The sequence below is a fragment of the Somniosus microcephalus genome, chromosome 4, assembly GCF_052327205.1.
Source record: "Somniosus microcephalus isolate GS21.2 chromosome 4, FLI_Smic_1.0, whole genome shotgun sequence".
Taxonomy (NCBI): Eukaryota; Metazoa; Chordata; class Chondrichthyes; order Squaliformes; family Somniosidae; genus Somniosus; species Somniosus microcephalus.
The window spans coordinates 335,489,365-335,508,490 of record NC_140990.1 but is presented as its reverse complement, the minus strand read 5'-3'; positions in this window follow the sequence as shown (position 1 = coordinate 335,508,490).

Here is a 19,126-nt window from a genome sequence, read left to right as displayed (position 1 = left end):
AATGTTTCACCCCATTCTTCTTTAAGAATTTTTGGAATTCTTCCGACACGAACTGTGGTCCGTTGTCCGAACAGATCTGTTCTGGCAATCCATTCCTTGCGAATATTGTTCTTAACACCGCAATTGCCTTTTCTGAAGTAGTGGTATTCATCTTGATCACTTCTGGCCATTTGGAATGTGCATCCACCGCAATTAGGAACATGGAGTCCATGAATGGACCAGCAAAGTCAATATGTACGCGTTGCCATGGGGCTGAAGGCCATTCCCATGGGTGTAGTGGTGCGATCGGAGGTGCATTTTGCACTTTTTGGCACCCAGCGCAGCTTTTCGTCAACTCCTCTATCTGTTGGTCAATACCCGGCCACCATACATAAGCCCTAGCAAGACTTTTCATCTTAACTCCCCCCAGATGACCTTCATGCAGTTCTTTTAGAACTCTTTCCCTTAACTTGGGAGGAATAATCACTCTTGTCCCGTACATCAAAGTACCATGGCAGACGGACAGCTGGTCTCGCCTTGCCGAGAATGCCGGTAACAGAGGATCACCACGTGTTGGCCATCCTTTCACTGTCACCTCGTAGACTCTGGACAGTGTCGGGTCGTTCCTGGTTTCTCTTTCAATACTTGCATTGGTGACTGGTAAACACTCGATGGTCGAATGAAATAACTCAACAGGGTCAAGTTTCGTCGTTTCTTCTTCTTCAGGTAGTGGCAGGCGCGACAGCCCATCAGCATTGCCATGCTGCTTCGTACCTTTGAATTCTATTTGATATTGATGTGCCCCTAGGAAAAGGGACCATCTCTGGAGACGCTGTGCTGTCATCACTGAAACACCCTTCTTAGGGTTAAAAATGGATACCAACGGCTGATGGTCTGTCAGAAGTGTGAATTTTTGGCCCTGCAGGTAATGATTAAACTTCTTCACTCCCCATACAAGGCTGAGAGCCTCCCTATCGATCTGCGCATAGTTGCGCTCAGCGGAGGTCAATGATCTGGATGCAAACGCGACTGGCCTTTCCGTGCCATTTGGCAACTTGTGTGAGAGTACTGCCCCAATACCATATGGAGAAGCATCACAAGCCAACCGAATAGGCAGTGTCGGGTTGAAGTGAGCCAACACTTCCTCTGAGGTGATCAATTCTTTGCTTTTGTGAAATGCCTTCTTACAGTTTTCGCTCCATTCCCATGGTACCCCCTTCTGTAAAAGAGCGTTTAGCGGGTGCAGTACCGTGGATAGATTTGGTAGAAATTTATGGTAATAGTTAATCAATCCTAGAAACGACCTCAACTGAGAGACATTATCCGGAGCGGGAGCCTTTACAACTGCCTCTATCTTGTCAGGAGACTTATGAAGCCCCTCCCGGTCAATGACATGACCACAGTACGAGATCCGCTTCTGGAAGAATTCACATTTCTGCCGATTAACTCTAAGTCCATACTCTTTCAGTCTGTTGAGCACCAGTTCCAAGTTTGCGAGGTGTTCTTCATCACCATCACCTGTAATCAGAATATCGTCCAGGTAACATTGTGTGCCTGGAATTCCCTGTAATACCTGCTCCATGGCTCTCTGCCAAATTGCTGGAGCCGATGCCACTCCAAAAACCAGCCTATTGTACCGGTACAAACCTCGATGCGTGTTGATCGTGAGGTATTGGCGTGACTCTTCTTCAACCTCCATCTGCAAGTATGCCTGCGCCAGGTCTATCTTGGTAAAGTGTTTCCCGCCAGACAACGAAGCAAAAATATCCTCAATCCGCGGAAGCGGATACTGCACCGTGTGAAGCACCGGATTAACGGTGATTTTGAAATCTCCACAGATGCGAACCTTCCCTGGTTCTCCTGGCTTGTTGCTCGAAGGACGTTTCATAACGGGAACAATGGGCGTAGCCCACTCACTCCAATCTACCTTAGACAGTACACCTGAACGTTCTAGCGCTTCCAGTTCCGCTTCTACAGTAGGTCGTATTGCATAGGGTACCGGTCTGGCTTTAAAAAATTTTGGGTGTGCATGTTCATCAATCTTGATGTTTGCCGTAATTCCTCTCAGTGTTCCCAGTCCCTGCTGGAACACCTCTTTAGCATCATCCAATATTTTGGACAATCGTTTAGGTTTGACATCTGTTTCCCCGGAATCTACCGTTAGTGCCTTCAAGGAGTGCCAGTCCATATTCATTTTCCTAATCCACTCCCGTCCCAGTAGTGGTGGACCTCCTTCAGGTAGCACATATAAGTCCATTACTTGGCTTTCTTCGCCCTTGTGGACCACTTTTACCTCTATCTTTCCGATGGGGTACACTCTTTGCCCCGTGTATGTTTTCAATATAATCTCCGTATCCCGTAGAGGAATATGTTGGAATAACCTTTTGTAATCTTTCTTATTCATGACCGTCAATGCCGATCCAGTGTCCAATTCCATCTTTGCTTGGACTCCTGCTATCTGAAGGGTGACCCAAATTGTCTGGAGATCTGCATCCTTACCAACGTTGTGTACTCTTAAGCTACCCAGTTCATTACTGCTAGCGTCTGAATCTGACTTCTGTTCAGTCGAACTGTTCTTTGTCACCTTGTGTACCTTTATGTATTTTCCTTGCGGTGACTTTTTGTTGCTGGTCTTCTTTCCTGACCGGCATACTTTAGCTATGTGGCCAAGCCTGCCACACGTTCTGCATTCTTGGTTTTTAAACCAACACTGGTTCTGATCGTGCGTTGTCTTTCCACAACGATAACATTTTACAGTACTCAAACCCAATTTATTTGTACTGAGTTCCGGTGAACGTAGCTGCATTACTGCCGTGCCTCTCGCTGCGGCTTCGTGTGCTGCTGCCATAGTGACCGCTTTCTCAAGCGTCAGCTCATTCTCCTCGAGCAGTCGCTTTTGTGTATCTTCTTTTAATAAACCACACACAAATTTATCTCGTAGCGCCTCTGTCAGTCTCGTTCCAAACTGACAGTACTTTGCTAGCTTACGCAAATCCATTAAATATTCAGCATTGCTTTCATCCTTCAGCTGCCTTCTGCTGTAAAATTTAAATCGTTCCGCTAGCATCAGCGGCGTGGGGTTTAGATGATTTTTCAGGACAGTAACAATCTCCTCGAACGTCTTATCCGCCGGTTCCTCTGGTGATAAAAGGTGTTTCAATTGCCCGTATGTCTTCGCACCCATTAAGTTTAATAATGTTAGTGCTTTCTCTTCATCTGGGATTTTATTTGCTTTACAATAACTTTGTATGCATTCTACATACATGGCCCAATCTTCGATGTCGCTATCAAAGGTATTAATGTTCCCATGTTTAGGCATCGTTGCAATTTAATTTATTTTTATTTTTATCCAAGATGGCAGCTTCCCGCTCTTGTCTTCGTCCTCCGTCTAAAAAATGGCGGTTTTCCTGCGCTTGGCGGTCTTCACCCATCCCCCGACGCTGTCTCCGCTTCACCGCGGCTCTCGCGCCTTCAGTTGCCCCAGACGCTGCGCCTTTTTAGCCCGAATGCGGCCCGGCCCTTATCACCAGCCGCGATCGATGTCCCCGCGCTGCGCCTTTCGGCCCGAATGCGGCCCGGCCCTTATCTCCGGTCACGATCGATCTCACCGCCCTTATTCCTCCGTCTTCCTTCCCCGTCTGTACAGCCAACGCGGCCGACTTTCTGGTCGCGTCGCTGCCCGGCTTACCCACCACCGAGGTAGAAAGAAGATAGCTGACAGCCGCTGATGGAGGCTTCGAGTTCAGGATGTCTTCTGCACTCTGGTTTCTCGATGTCTGCCGCGCGACGTGTCTTCCAGCAGGGTGATGAGGGTGGAAGCCTCTCTTCGACGTCTGTTCTGTGGACGAAGCCGCCGTGGATATAAACTGCCGCAGGGTAAGAATCGGACTCGTCGCCACTGTTAAGTCTGTGTGTTCTAGTTGTAATTACTAACACAGACTACAAGATTAAAGTTCAACAGGTCTTTACTGGTTGGAGGTCAGGACTATACTAAATACAATATTACTACACAGTGCTTATATACCGGTGGTCACCACCGGTATTACGTATACAGCAGCCAGAGAAAGTAGTACATCTCTTAAGGTGGAACAGGCTTAAGTTCTCTTAAGGTGGAACAGGTTACATACACCACACAGTCGACCCTGCAAAGTCCTCCTCCCCAACATCTGGGGATTGTGCCAGAATTGGGAGAGCTGGCCCACAGACTAGTCAAGCAACAGCCTGACATAGTCATACTTACAGAATCATACCTTTCAGCTAATGTCCCAAGCTCCTCCATCACCATCCCTGGATATGTCCTGTCCCACCGGCAGGACAGACCCACCAGGGGTGATGGCACAGTGGTATACAGTCGGGAAGGAGTGGCCCTGGGAGTCCTCAACATTGACTCCGGACCCCATGAAGTCTCATGGTTTCAGGTCAAGCATGGTCAAGGAAACCTCCTGCTGATGACCACCTACCGCCCTCCCTCAGCTGATGAATCAGTACTCCTCGATGTTGAACACCACTTGGAAGAAGCACTGAGGTTAGCAAGGGCACAGAATATACTCTGGATGGGGGACTTCAATGTCTATCACCAAGAGTGGCTCGGTAGTACCACTACTGACCGAGCTGGCCGAGTCCTGAAGGACATAGCTGTCAGTCTGGGCCTGTGACAGGTGGTGAGAGAACTAACACGAGGGAAATATCTACTTGACCCCATCCTCACCAACCTACCTGTCGCAGATGCATCTGTCCATGACAGCATTGGTAGCAGTGACCACCGCACAGTCATTGTGGAGCGGAAGTCCCGTCTTCAAACTGAGGACACCCTCCATCGTGTTGTGTGGCACTACCACCGTGCTAAATGGGATAGATTCAGAACAGATCTAGCAGCTCAAAACTGGGCATCCATGAGGCATTGTGGGCCATCAGCAGCAGCAGAATTGTATTCCACCACAATCTGTAACCTCATGGTCCGGCATACCCCTCACTCTGCCATTAGCATCAAGCCAGGAGACGAGCCCTGGTTCAATAAGGAGTGTAGAAGAGCATGCCAGGAGCAGTACCAGGCGTACGTAAAGATGGGGTGCCAATCTGGGGAAGCTGCAACATAGGGCTACATGCATGCTAAAAAGCAGAAGCAGCAAGCTATAGACAGGGCTAAGCGATCCCACAATCAACAGATCAGATCAAAGCTCTGCAGTCCTGCCACATCCAGTCGTGAATGGTGGTGGACCATTAAACAATTAATGGGAGGAGGAGGCTCCATGAATATCCCCATCCTCAAAGATGGTGGAGCCCAGTGCGTGAGTGCAAATGACAAGGCTGATGCATTTGCAACCATCTTCAGCCAGAAGTGCCGAGTGAATGATCCATATTGGCCTCCCCCTGAGGTCCCCACCATCACAGAAGCCAGTCTTCAGCCAATTCGATTCACTCCACGTGATATCAAGAAACGGCTGAGCGCACTGAATACAGCAAAGGCTGTGGGCCCTGACAACATCCCGGCTGTCGTGCTGAAGACTTGTGCTCCAGAACTAGCCGTGCCTCTAGCCAAGCTGTTTCAGTACAGCTACAACACTGGTATCTATCCGACAATCCAACATTAGCATCTATCCGAGTGACTGCCCTTGACATCAAGGCAGCATTTGACCGAGTGTGGCATCAAGGAGCTCCAGTAAAACTGAAGTCAATGGGAATCAGGCGGAAAACGCTCCACAAGGCTGGAGTCATACCTAGCACAAAGGAAGATAGTTGTGGTGATTGAAGGTCAATCATCACAGCCCCAGGACATCAATGCAAGAGTTCCTCAGGGCAGTGTCCTAGGCCCAACCATCTTCAGCTGCTTCATCAATGACCTTCCATCCAACATAAGGTCAGAAATGGGGGTGTTTGCTAATGACTGCACAGTGTTCAGCGCCATTCACAACTCCTCAGATAATGAAGCAGTCCATGCCCACATGCAACAAGACCTGGATGACGTTCAGGCTTGGACTGATAAGTGACCGGTAACATTTGTGCCACAGAAGTGCCAGGCAATGACTATCTCCAACAAGCGAGAGTCTAACCACCTCCCCTTGACATTCAACGGCATTATCATCGCCGAATCCCCCACCATCAACAACCTGGGGGTCACCATTGACCAGAAACTTAACTGGACCAGCCACATAAATACTGTGGCAACAAGAGCAGGTCAGAGGCTGGGTATTCTGCGGCGAGTGTCTCACCTCCTGACTCCCCAGAGCCTTTCCACCATCTACAAGGCACAAGTAAGGAGTGTGATGGAATACTCTCCACTTGCCTGGATGAGTGCAGCTCCAACAACACTCAAGAAGTTCGACACCACCCAGGACAAAGCAGCCCGTTTGATTGGCACCCCACCCACTACCTTAAACATTCACTCCCTCCACCACCGGCGCACCGTGGCTGCAGTGTGTACCATCTACAAGATGCACTGCAGCAACTCACCAAGGCTTCTTCGGCAGCACCTCCCAAACCCACGACCTCTTCCACCTGGAAGGACAAGGTCAGCAGGCGCATGGGAACACCACCACCTCCAAGTTCCCCTCCAAGTCTCACACCATCCTGACTTAGAAGTATATCGCCATTCCTTTACCGTCGCTGGGTCAAAATCCTGGAGCTCTCTACTTAACAGCACTGTGGGAGCACCTTCACCACGCAGACTGCAGCGGTTCAAGAAGGTGGCTCACCACCACCTTCTCAAGGGCAACTAGGGATGGGCAATAAATGCTGGCATTGCCAGCGACGCCCACATCCTAAGAACAAATAAAAAAACCTCTTAATTCCAGATTCTAATACAGGAAACTCTCGATTTACCGGCACCTAAATAACCGGAAATCTCTGTTAACCGGCAAAATTCAGGAGTAGGTTCAGGTAAGTTTTACTTCATATTAGTGGCCATTCCTGGATCTGTGGCCGTGTAACCGGGGTTCCTGCACCTGTTGCTATGCAACAGGGATGCCTGGATCTGTGGCCGGGGTTCCTGCACCTGTTGCCATGCAACAGGGAAGCCTGGATTTGTTGCTGTGTACGGGGCTCTCGTACCTTTTACTATACCTCTCTGTAATCCGGACTTTTTGATAAACTGGCACCACGCCGGTCCCGTCGGTGCCGGATAAAAAAGAGTTTCCTGTAGTTTAATAAATATCTACCTATTTCTGGTAGAGACAAAATGTTATGTTCCAGCATCTCTAATAATGAAGTGCTGGGCTCCCATTTAGAGACCTTCAGCTCACCTCTCAATCTTGATGGCTCTTTGAATTGTATTTTTTTTATTCATTCATGGGATGTGGGTGTCACCAGCAAGGCCAGCATTTGTTGCCCATTGCTAATCCCCCTTGAGCAGGTGGTGGTGAGCTGTCTTCTTGAATACAATTGAATGGCTTGCTAGACCATTTCAGAGGGCAGTTAAGAGTCACATATCGGCCAGACCGGGTAAGGGCAGCAGATTTCCTTCCTTAAAAGGACATTAGTGAACCAGGTGGCTTTTTTTCTTAATGGCAATCCGGTAGTTTCACGGTCACACATTACTGATATTAGCTTTTTATTCCAGATTTATTTAATTGAATTTAAATTCCCCATCTGTCGTGGTGGGATTTGAACTCATGTCTCGGGATTACTAGTTCCAGTAACATAATTGTTATAAATCTCATCATCATGAAGAAGCTACTCATGAAATAACAGTGGACGGCCAGCTGGTGGCGCCGTCCAAGGAGTATAAATACTCGGGCGTGGGTCCAGCTTTCCAGGGACATTTTGTAAGACAAGGAACTAGTGAAGTACAACTAGACCTCCATGTTCTGAAACAAGTTGATTAAAGCCTTGCTTTATACTCGAACCAAGTGCGTAGTGAGTTTTATTACGTCAATAACCACTATGCTACTGCACCCCGTTTCTTTCAGTGGACAGGCTTGAGTTTAAAATGCACGCTTTGTAGGAACGGAGGTTCCTATCGAAAAGACTGAGTTCGACTCAGGCAATTAAAACAATGAACTTTAATGGAACAAAACAGGTTTTAACTAGAAACTGCTGGAATACATCGAATACAGGTCTGCTCTCTTTGAAGGCTCCACGAGGACTGATCCTCTGGTCTGAAAGCTGACGTCATCACGTCATCACGTTCTTCTCGCCATTGGGGAATCACGTGACTAACGGCATGACGTCATCATGTTGAAACCGCGCTGTAAAGGTAACCAGACATTGTACAGTCAAACAGTGTAATTAAAGGTACAGACACAGGCAGTAACTACATTGCTGTTAAAGGAATTATGTACAACCGCTCTGAGTCCTTTGGTGGCTCTGGCACATGCGCCCCCCCAGAATTGTCTTTAACAGAATAAGTGAGATGAGGGGGAGGTCTGACAAGTCTGTCTGATCGACTTCGATAACCTGGCAGAGGAAGTTGATGACCGATGGTTGAGCTGGCAGTCGATTGTGGTTGAGCAGGCGCGGCGAGCGTGGTCGAGTTGGCGGGCGGCTTTGGTTGATCTGGCGCGGCGGCTGCGGGCGGTCGGCCACGTTTCGGTGGTTGAGCGACGACAACGGGGTGATCCAGGTCCAGGTGAGCCAGCTTCAATCGGTCCACCGAGATGTGATCCGGCTTTCCTCCGATGTCGACCGAAAAGGATTTGTCTCCTGGTTCGATGACGCGGAAAGGACCAGTGTAAGGGGGCTTGAGCGGATCCCGGTGAGCGTCGTGCCGGATGAATACATACTCAGCATTATTCAGTTCTGCTGGCACGTGGGAGTTCTGTAAGCCGTGATTTGATGTAGGCACCGGAGCGAAGCATCTGGCCGCTTCCTGGTGGCTAACGAGTTGCTGGGAGGCGGACCATGGCTCTGTGGGAGAAGGGAGGAAATCCCCTAGAACTCGGAGAGGTTGGCCGTAGACGAGTTCAGCTGAGGATGATTGCAGGTCTTCTTTGGGCACCGTACGAAGACCCAAAAGGACCCATGGAAGTCTGTCCACCCATCCTGCACCTTGAAGACTGGCCCGAAGGGCGGCTTTAAGCGACCTGTGGAATCGCTCGCAAAGGCCGTTTGCCTGTGGATGATAGGCGGTGGTGCGATGAAGTTTGGTGCCGAGCCCCTGAGCTACAGCGTTCCAAAGCTCCGAGGAAAATTGTGGCCCACGGTCGGAAGAGATGTCCGCTGGTACCCCGAAACGGGCAACCCAACAGGAGATGAAAGCTCTAGCGACGTCTGCCGAAGTGGTGGAAACCAAAGGAATTGCCTTTGGCCACCTAGTGGTGCGGTCCACCATGGTGAGGAGATGAGTATAACCCTGAGAAGGCGGAAGCGGCCCCACAAGGTCCACATGGACGTGGTCGAAACGACGCTCCGGAACGGCGAACGTAGCCACTGGAGCTTTGACATGACGCTGGACTTTGGCCTTCTGGCAGACTACGCACATCGAGGTGCATACCTTTCCAGACGAACTTCGCTGACATAAGCCGTTGTGAAGCCTTCATCCCAGGGTGCGACAACCCGTGTATGGCATCAAACACTTTCCGGCACCATGCGACCGGCACGATAGGTCGGGGAACGCCCATAGAGACGTCGCAAAGGAGCGTGGCGCCTGTGGCCTGGAAAGTGATGTCGGTCGCTTGGAAGCTAGAGGGAACGGTTCTGTATGATTGGACCTCAGTGTCCGAGGCCTGATCTGCAGCCATGAGGGCATAGTCGATCCCCAGGTGAACCGCGTGGCCCGTCGCACGGGAGAGGCAATCCGCCACCAGGTTGTCCTTTCATGTTGAATGTCCGTGGTAAATTCGGAAATAAACGTCAAGTGACGTTGTTGACGAGTGGACCACGGTTCGGCGGTCTTGGCCATGGTGAACGTTAGAGGTTTGTGGTCGACAAAAGCCATGAAGGGACGTCCTTCCAATAAGAACCGGAAATGGTGAATGGCGAGGAAAAGGGCCAGTAGCTCCCGATCGAAGGTGCTGTATTTTTTTTCATTTTTCCGTAGTTGACGGCTGAAAAACGCCAGCGGTTGCCACGTGCCGTTGACCCACTGCTCTTGCACTGCGCCGATGGCGTAGTCTGACGCGTCCGTGGTAAGGGCGATGGTGGCACCTGGAAGTGGGTGCGCCAACATGGTTGCGTTGGCCAAAGTGCTCTTGGTGTTGACGAACGCCTGGTCCATCTTGGCTGTCCAGCTGATTGGATCCTTACCAGACTTGCCCTTGAGGGCCCTCTACAAGGGTTGCATAAGCAGGGCCGCCTTAGGGACAAAACGGTGATAGAAGTTGACCATCCCCAGGAACTCTTACAAGGCCTTGACGGTTGGCGGGCGCGGGAAAGAGGTAACCGCTTCCACCTTCATCATTAAGGGGATGGCGCCGTCCGATGTTATGCGGTGTCCCAAGAAATCGATCAGCTGCAGGCTGAACTGGCACTTGACCGGGTTGATGATTAAACCGTGCTGGCTGAGGCGCGTAAAGAGGGTACACAAATGGGAGATGTGCTCTTCCTTGCTAGCACTGGCGATGAGAATGTCGTCCAGGTAGACGAAGATGAAGCATAGGTCTCGGAGCACGGAGTCCATTAAACGCTGGAACGCCTGTGCTGCGTTCTTCAAGCCAAACGGCAACTGCAGGAACTCAAAGAGGCCGAAAGGGGTGATGGCTGCGGTTTTCGGGACGTCTTGCAGGTGCACGGGAACCTGGTGATACCCCCGGACGAGGTCGACTTTAGAAAAGATAGAATTTCCCGCCAAATGGGCCGAGAAATCCTGAATATGCAGAATCGGGTACCGATCAGGAGTGGTGGCGTCGTTTAGGCGCCGGCAGCCGCCGCCCGGTTTCGGAACAACGTGGAGAGGCGAGGACCAGGGACTATTGGTTCGGCGAATGATCCCGAGCCACTCCATCGTGTCGAACTCCACTTTCGCAGCCGCGAGCTTGCCGGGTTCGAGCCTTCTAGCCCACGCATAAACCGGGGAGCCAGTAGTGGTGATATGATGTTCAACGCCATGCTTTGTTGCCGAGGAGGAGAAAGTGGGCCTTGTTAGCTCCGGAAACTCTCCGAGGAGCTGAGTGAAGTCATCCGGAGGAGGGAAGGCGCAGGCAATAGAGTGCGACACGGAGGTACCGTGGTAGCACGGAATCGAGTGGAAGGTGGCCGCGTTGATCAACCGGAGGTGCCGGACATCGACGAGGAGGCTGTTGGCACACAGAAAATCAGCCCCTAGGATGGCCTGCAAGATTGTGGCCATGACGAATTCCCAACAGAAGCGCTGACCGCCGAAACAGACTTGGGCCCGCCGCTTTCGGAAAGTTTGAACTGCTGCGCCATTAGCCGCTACGAGGGAAATACCGTGGTTCCCAGCCTGCATATCGAGCTTCGACGCAGGTAGAATGCTACACTGCGCCCCGATGTCACAAAGAAAACGTCGACCCGATAGGGAATCGGTGATATAAAGAAGTTTCCCCGTAGATCCGACGGCCATTGCAACCGCGGAGCGCCCGTTAGACCCGGTCCTTCTTCGCCAGGAATGTTGCAGGAGCTTTGTTGCACTTTTTTTGGGCGAAAAACTGCAGGGGGAGCGGCAGCGTCGTGCTTTCGCGCCAAAACGGGCGTGGTAGGAGCACCAGCCCACTGCAGGAGGAGCTGGAACCGAGTCTGTGGGGGATGGGCGCCTCGTGGCCGCGCAGCACTGCTGGGTTACCGTGAAAATCTTATCGGCTTCAGCAGCAAGGTCGGCGCAGTCTGTAATGTCGGATCTGGCTAGGGCAGCCTGTACCTGCTCCGGCATTTGGCCGAGGAAAAGCTCCTGGAAGAGGAAGCATTCCGGTTCGGCACCCAAGAGCATGAGCATGTGGCTCATGAGCTCGGACGGTTTGGAGTCCCCGAGGCCAGGCATCGTGATGAGCCGGCGAGCGCGCTCTGACTTCGAGAGCCCGAAGACCTGAAGCAATCGCGCCTTAATCGCATCACACTTGCTGTCAGTAGGAGGACTACCGAAGAGGCTGAGGATCCGTGAGGCAGTTGCGCTGTCGAGGGCGGAGACCACGTAATAATAACGGGTCTGATCCGCGACAATGTTCCTGATGGCGAACTGGGCTTCAGCCTGGATAAACCAGGCGTCTGGTTGTTGCTCCCAGAACTGTGGCAGTTTCAGAGTCACGGCGTTCGTGTCCATGATGAATCTTCCACGAAAATTGTTCGTAGAAGTCGGGGTCACCAATGTAGGAACGGAGGTTCCTATCGAAGAGACTGAGTTCGACTCAGGCAATTAAAACAATGACCTTTAATGGAACAAAACAGGTTTTAACTAGAAACTGCTGGAATACATCGAATACAGGTCTGCTCTCCTTGAAGGCTCCACGAGGACTGATCCCCTGGTCAGAAGGCTGATGTCATGACGTCATCACGTTCTTCCTGCCATTGGGGAATCACGTGACTAACGGCATGACGTCATCACGTTGAAACCGCGCTGTAAAGGTAACTAGACATTGTACAGTCAAACAGTGTAATTAAAGGTACAGACACAGACATTAACTACATTGCTGTTAAAGGAATTATGTACAACCGCTCTGAGTCCTTTGGTGGCTCCGCCACAGCTTTACAGTTTTGAAGGACTCCTCCTCAGAACAGGGAAAGCTTGCAGAACATGCAAACTCGATGGGCCAAATGGCTTCCTTCTGCGCCATTATGCCTCTATGACTAACCAGAGGTGTTTTGCAGGAGGAGTATCCTTTGCTGGGCAATCGTGAAATAATATTAATAATACCACCGGAGACATCTGGAGCCCAGACCACCCTGCATGTTTGAGGTGAGGCAGTTGGTAGCAAAGGAACAGAGAGAAGCTGATTTAGAAATTGAATACTCTGTATCCGTATCTGACTCCAAGTAGCTAAAGTTTGTGTTTGGTAAGTACGTGGATTGAAGAGTGAATTGGCAAATAGCTGACAGTAGGGTTTGCTGAGTGTTACCACAGAATCTGCTGTGCCAGAGACAACTGCCAGAACCAGTTGATTCCACTGCATGTGCATCGAACCATCTAGAAATGCTGATTTTAGAGACAGTCCTCCCCAAATTCTCCACCCACCACCCCCGCCTTTAAATCAACAGAGCTGCAGGACTTGTGTGCAGGAAGCAACAACTTGCTTTTATACAGTAGCTTTAACATAGAAAAAACATCCCAAGGCAGTTCACAGAAGCGTGGGGGGGAAAAATGGATGTTGAGTCAAAGAAAGACATATTAGGAGTGATGACCAAAGGCTTGGTCAGAGGTGGGCTTTTAAGGAAGGTCTTAAAGCAGGAGAAGGAGGTGGAGAGTCTTATGTTCATTAATAAATAGACATTCTTATTATGAACACAGCTAGCTTTTGCTAGTTACTTTATTGAGCACATGTGGACTAGGTACAGTATCTGTAGAGGCTTCCATCTTGACTGCTGCCTTGTGGGTAGCCTAGTGCCTCATGGGTAATGTAGTCTTAATATCATACAGCTGGGTAGTGTAGTCTTATACATACAGCTATATACAGCTCTACACAGCTCTGCGGCTCCACCTAGTGTCCACTATAGAATGACATGTTATTGATCATTACAGAGAGGTGGAGCAGTTTCGGGAGATAATTCCAGAACGTGCGGCCTAGGTGGCTGAAGGCACAGCTGCCAATGGTGGCGTGAAGAGAGGTAGGGATGCACAAGAGGTCAGAGTCAGGGAAACACAGATGTCAAGGACAGGTAGGATTGTAACACTGGAGAGATAGGAAGGGATGAGGCCAAGGAATGATTTAAACACAAGGACGAGAATTTTACAGGTGAGGCACTGCAGGACTGGGAGCCAATGTAGGTCAGCAATGACAGGGAGGTGACTAAAACATGGATGAGGGTTTTGAGTTTCCGCAATCTTTTGCGCTGGTTTTAAAAACATCGCGCTAGAAGCAAGCCTCACCCACAAAACTGGCCACGCCCCCAGAGTGAATTAATCACCATTGGGAGTTTCCGCTAGTTGCGCTCATTTGCGGGCCTTCGAGGAGGCTCTAAAAATTAAGCTGGATCTTTTGGGCGCACAGACACCAATAGGTATATTTTGAAAGGTAGCGAATGAATTAAAAAAAATTTTTACTAAGGAACTGACTACTGGACCCCAATCCAGCTAGAAAATAGTTTTGAATAATTTTTAACAGTCATTTTCAGCAATTTAAAAAGGAGTGAGCCTCTGGCGCAGTGGTCGCATTCCCGCCTCTGGGCCAGAATGTGCAGGGTTTGAACCCCACCCCAGATAGTCCCGGTGAGTGGACTCGGAGCTCCAGCTTTGAATTCTGGGCTGACATCCAGCGGGATACTCGCGTCCAGTGGGTGTGGGTGACCCCCTCATCGTATGGGTTGTGGGAGCCCATAAAACCCCCCCCGCCGTATAAGACTGAGCACCCTATCGGCTGGTATAAAGATGGTTACGGCCATGGAAGGAGCGTTAAGGCGGCCAGTCAGACTGTTAATCAGCCTGCAAATACCTTCCACTACTTCACATTGTCCCCCAAAGGGAACAGCGAGACGACACGAGAAGAAGTAATATAAAATCAGGTTACTCACAGCTGGTGGGATTGACACTGTGATTTAAAATGTTTATTTTTTGTGATTAAATCCATTATCAGCTGTATTAGCCAAACTTTACCAAGTTACCACTCTTAACTATATCAAGGAATATTTTTTAAAGAAAAAAAACAATTGTGTGTTAAAACGCTGCCCGGTTGCGCTGGTTCATGGCAGATTTTGCGTTCGGAGATATGCAAATAGGTTTGAGCGGAAACTCGGGAACAAAAACACTTTTCAAAATTGCCGCAATTTCCGCCGGAATCGCTGATTGCGCCCAAAGCGGAACCCCCACCCCTATTAAGTCCAGGCTTGCACTGGGTTCCTTTTTCCGCAGCAGTTCGCATTGTGCTTATTTCAGTGCACTTATTGAAGATGTTGGAACTCCTGCATCCCTGTGGAGTTTCTGCATGTAAGTGAGTGTATAATGATGAGCATCTTGGACATGCACACAACCACTCCCACTCCCACGGGAGTAGGCGGAACTGCTCGGCCAATTGCAGAGGACACCACTTGCGGACTTCAAAACATTAACATTTTAAAAACTTTAAATTAACAAAAGTGACTTGGGAAGGCCAATTAATCAATTATTTTTTGTATTTCCGTTGCTGTGGCCCAAGACCAACGCAAGTGCCTTGTGGTCCCACGGTCCCAGTGGCTGACAATAGGAAACTCTCCCACAAGAGATATTTGCAGCTGGATAACTTTGTACAAACCATTCCTTCTGTTCAGAATAAACACTCAACTCCATTGCCAAGTAGAAAGTCTTGCATTAGCCTATATGCTGACGTTACCCTCACACTATCATTTTTAATCTTCTACTTCCTTATATTCTGACAACAGCTTCTGTCCATTACAATATCTCCATATGCTACACGTACCCCTTGACCCATCAGTTCCTCCATTACATGTTTTTTATTCCTTGATTCTTTTTATCTTTTGACCCTTAGGATCAATAACCTGTCTATCTCCCAGCTTCTGTCTCTTTCCTGACTCTATCCCTTCCACACTGTCCATGTCTTTCTCCTCTCCAGTAAGAGTGTCATCGCTTTTTATTGTCTCCCATACTGGGAGCCGAGTATTGTTCTTGGACAGTATTATCACCCCACCCCCCTACCCCGGCCCCCGACTCTATGTGATACATGATTCAGAAGTGGCATTTCCAGTATCAGATTAACCTAGGAGCTGATCTTCCCCATGTATCGCAATATCATTTTTTAAAAAGCAAACAATGATATTAAGTGCAATAGTCACTATCTCTGTTAACTTTTTATAGGTTTTTATTGACATTTGCAAAGTTGACTTTTTTGGGGTTATGGTTCAGTAAAGGCTACGTGGTAAGTGCAAATACAAACTATGAAGATCTCTCATATTTCTATACATTTCCTTAGCAGTACTTATTGAGAGCTGGCAGGATCGGGGTTGTTCCTTGGTAAAGTGATCAGTGGATTGGCTAAAGAGGGTGGGGCAAGCGGTTCACATGGGTAGGATCTTGGCAGCGTGTAGCCTCTCAGGATACTAATGTGGGCACTGGAGGCTAGACATCTCTCTAGTCATCTTAAAGTCCCTTGTTTATTTTACTTCAGCTTGTTCAAATCACCAATTTAGATATTCACTGGAACCCCATATTTAGACCAGCCTATTTATTGTTAAAGTTAAACCCTCCAAAGATTAATGCCCAAATATTTGAAAATGAATTCCCTCCTAGTAGTCTACCAAAAAAGAGGTAAGATTGTGACAATATATTTCACAGAATCACAGAATCACAGAATCTACAGTGCAGATAGAGGCCATTTCGGCCCATCGAGCCTGCACCGACACAAAACCCACCCTATCCCCGTAACCCCCACGTATTTAATCCCCTAACACTAAGGGTCAATTTATCATAGCCAAATCAACCTAACCTGCACATCTTTGGACTGTGGGAGGAAACCGGAGCACCCGGAGGAAACCCACGCAGACACAGGAAGAATGTGCAAACTCCACACAGACAGTCGCCCGAGGCCAGATTTGAACCCGGGTCCCTGGCGCTGTGAGGCAACAGTGCTAACCACTATGCCCATATTTGTTTGTATTAGATTAATAATTTAAATTCCTTAACACTAATAAAAGAACACACGGATTTAAGTGCTACCTGGTTGGAATTTACATTACAGTCTGGCTAATATTTGCACCTTAGGGTAATACAAACATATTTTTATTCAATCTCGGGATTTGGACATCGGTGGCAATGCTGCCATTTATTGCCCATCCCTAGATGCCTTGATTAAAGTAGATTGCTAGGCCAGTTCAGAAGGCAGTTAAGAGTCAACCATGTTGGCGTCGGACTGGAGACACGTATAGGCCAGACTGGATAAGGACGGCAGGTTTCCCTCCCTGAAGGACATTAGTGAACCAGTTGGGTTTTTATGCCAATCCAATGGCTTCATGGTCACTTTTACTGATACCTGCTTTTTATTTCCAGATTTAAAAAAAAATTCAAATATTCCTTATTCTGAAACTCCTTGGTGTACGTGATCTGATTACTGCCACTGCATGTTGATGGGAACCCAGATAGGTTGCCTGAATGTGTATTGATAGGGAAATGGTTATACAGGTAGACTATCCTTTATCCGAAAACCTCGGGACCAGCCGTGTTTCGGTTTTCGGAAAATTTCGGATTTCGGAAGGTATTTTATAAGACTGGGAAATTTGTCGGGGGTGGGTCGGCGGGGGTGTCGTCGGGGGTGGGGGTCGGCGGGGGGGTCGGCGGGAGTCGGGGTCGGCGGGGGGTCGGCGGGAGTCGGGGTCGGCGGGGGTCCGCAGGGGGGTCGGCGGGGGGGTCGGCGGGGGTCTGCGGGGGGGTCGGCGGGGGGGTCCTCGGCGGGGGTCGGAGTCGTGCGCCACTCTGGTCATGTCGTGCGCACGACTTACGCTGAACGAAAAAACCTTCGGTTTTTAGAGGGTTTCGGTTTTCGGAAGTTCGGATAAAAGGTAGTCTACCTGTATATTGGCAAGTCAGTGACTGCTTCCTGTTAAAACAAAAGGTCATTTTAATATGCTAATGCAGATTCAATATACCCATTTTATGTCATCTTTACTGTTTAGATGGACAAAGTGTTTTAAGTTTCAACTATCACAGAGGCTTTTTGCTTTTAGGTCGCCTATTGCTCCAATACATTGGCCAGACTAACTCAAGTAATGATTGAGAAAACAGTCTTGGACATATTGCAAAAAGAAACCTCCTTTTTCTTCTAACATTTTCTCTGTCCTAGTCTATTTTGGGATAATTAAAATCTCTTACAAATATAACTCAATTTTCAATACATGCCATTCTAATTTGGCTACAAATTTCAACCTCAAATTTCCACTGTTCGCAGACTGTAATCTAATGTGACCATTCCTTTGCAATTCCTCAACTCAGTCCAAAGCGATGCTGTTTGGACCATTCCTCTAGTTAAATCCATATGCGCCCATGCTATGATTTTTGTCACTAATTAAGCCATTACACCTCCTCCCTTTCTTCCTTCCCTATCCACCCTAAAAGTTTTATATCTAGGTATATTTAATTGTCAATTCTGACCCAGTTACAGCCATGTGTCATAATTTTCTATTTTAATTAATGACTCTAGTGTTCTACAATTTTCTTCCTTATACGCTGTGCGTCAATATATATCCATTTTAGTTTTGATTCCTTCGGTTTTTCAGTTTTTCCTTTTTTATACCTTTCTACATCCCGATTTCATTATTTTTTACTATCTTGCCCTATTTAACCATGTTCAATCTTTCCACTTCTTTATTACCTATAGTTTACTTTCCCTTCTAAGCAGCCATTACCTCTTGCTTTTCCCCATGCCACATTAGTTTAAACCCTCCAGGTGGACTCACTCTGCCAAGAGTCCTTGAGGCCTGTGCGCTCTCTTCAATTCTCCCAGCCCCAGCACTATTTGGATTTCCAGGTTTCTTGTAAAGTTGTTTTCCGATTTCTCATAGCTCTTCTCCACACAAATCCACTGAAACTCATGTCCAAAGGAATATTTTTTTTGCCACCAATAACGGCTCATCACTGTCTCATTAATACAATTTGATAAAACATATTGTCCCATCAAAATCGTCAATTTTTTTGCAGCATCATAAATGACACATCACACCTCAGCTCTATTCCCCAAACAAGACTCAAACTCTATTCCCCAAACAATCTGGGCTTAGTACCTCATCCTCCTTCGGGTGAACTCCTTGGAGCATAGTGAGGTGCTTTAGTCTTCATAATATCATTTTAGATACTTATTCAGTTTGTTGGGATACATAATCCATCTGGCTTCTAGAAAGTTACCCGATAACATTAGTACGATAGCAAAATACTGCAGATGCTGGAAATCCGAAATAACAACAGAAAATGCTGGAAAAACTCAGCAGGCCAGGCAACATCCGTGGAGAGAAAATAGAGTCAACGTTTCAGGTCAAAGACCCTTTGTCGAGTCTTGACAAAGGGTTTTGACCCGAAACATTGACTCTATTTCTCTCTCCACGGATGTTGCCTGGCCTGCTGAGTTTTTCCAGCATTTTCTGTTGTTATTTCTGATAACATTAGTGTTCCCTATTGAAGAATATTAAGAGA